The 1649-nt window shown below is 43.7% G+C and overlaps 1 long non-coding RNA gene across 1 annotated transcript; it reads left to right on the plus strand.

The window, feature by feature from the left end:
- Positions 1-247: 247 nt before the first annotated feature.
- On the plus strand, positions 248-898 carry LOC137466907 (uncharacterized). Its single transcript, XR_010995332.1, has 2 exons — positions 248-327; positions 420-898. It is a non-coding gene; the product is annotated as an uncharacterized lncRNA (long non-coding RNA).
- The last annotated feature ends 751 nt before the right edge of the window (positions 899-1649 follow it).

The raw sequence follows: 1649 nt of genomic DNA on the forward strand, positions 1-1649 counted from the left end.
CCTTCAAAATACCCACTGCACTCTCTGTGGTTGGTCCACCAGCAGCCCTGTTCATTGAATTATAGAATAAAGTTGTTGTGGCAATTAAAAGAGGCTTTTTACCCCCATATAACCCAAAAGCTGGAGTTTAAAATTCCTATTGTATGAACATTAATATGAAAAGAATGCTGTCTCCTATTATGGAATTGTGTTATAAAACTGGAATGCTGTCCCCGCCCCGCCTGGCTCACAATCATCCAGACTTTGCCAAAAATCATCCTGTACTACAGAGCGTGTCTCACGATGGGAACTGCCTCCTGACTCACAAAGACAAGAGGCCTCAAATGTGTAAAGCTGGCAGAGGGGTTTTTTTAATCTGTCAGTAACAATCAGGCGACGTGCTTAATTGCTCTGAATTCTGATCTCTCCTCTGTGTGCAGCATCCCAACCAGCAAGCTGCAGCTGTGTGCCTCTGCTTGTGAACTGCACCCATTGTCCCTCCCAGGAGACTGAGAAGAGGTCCAGCTAATACGCCTTTGTCTGCCTTGCTTGGTGCTCTTCGCTTGTAAGCAATGACCTAAAAACATTATGTTCAAAGTTCAGAGCCTTGGAAAGCTGTCAGGAGCCTTCCTCTTCAGTGCTTTGAGCTTTAGCAGTGCACCTTGAAAAGGCAGTGTGTGTGAAGGAACTTTCAAGCGTTCTTTGCATGCAGCTGGGCTTGTTTCTAAAATCCCTCTTTTTGAGCAGCAACTGCAATACAAAATTTCCGAGGTCAAATTCAGACTGCAGCAGTGCCCATGTTTGGAATAGAGTTACTCTGGATGTTGTCTGCTGGTAACCCACTGGAGCTTGTTTACTGCATTAGGGATTGACTTCCTCTAGCCACATTCTAAAAAATCTAGATTTATCATTTATTATATGTCTGTGCATGTCTCTGCTTTAACACCTTGTTTCTTGCTTTATATTTTTCTTTCCCCACTATCTCAAACTGTGGCAAACCCCAAAGTTATCAAGTCAAGCTCAGGAGCAGCCTCCTGGGAGGGCTTTTTCCTTTCCTGCCCCAGGGCTACATCACATAGCTCATAACCCCACACAAGAACTGGTAAAATTGCTGGGGTATTTTTGAGGGAACTTGTTCAATTACACAGAGCACATTCTAAGCCATACAGCCAAGTCCTCCTCCGCACAGGGATGATGTAAGCACATCCAGGAAATTTGGGATGCCAAAAATCTCAAACTGGAGGAAATATTTGCAGGTCGACATGGCTGCAAATTGGGCAGAATTTAGAACCCTGGGGAATATTCCACTCACAGCTTCAACCCGAGCCTAGAGAAGAACAACACAAACAAAGACAACACTGTACAGGTCTCAGAAGAAGTCTTGCTAGGATGGGCTGAAAAGCAGCTTTTCAGACCAGGGATGAAGAAAGAAACATTTTTCACAAGCTTATGTGTCAGGAGGGTGCACAAGGAAATCTCAAAAGCTTAAGAAGATGAAATTTGCTAGGATTTTGCATTGACAAAGCTGGATAAAGTATTTTAATAGAGGACCACTGGACGTAAATAAAAATAGGATTGTACTACTCTGACAGCACTGGGATGTGTGCCAATGGCAGATACCAAGGCAATAGATTGTCAGGAAATATGACACATGGACCCACTTGATTACT

This window comes from Anomalospiza imberbis, chromosome 2 (assembly GCF_031753505.1).
Source record: "Anomalospiza imberbis isolate Cuckoo-Finch-1a 21T00152 chromosome 2, ASM3175350v1, whole genome shotgun sequence".
Taxonomy (NCBI): domain Eukaryota; kingdom Metazoa; phylum Chordata; class Aves; order Passeriformes; family Viduidae; genus Anomalospiza; species Anomalospiza imberbis.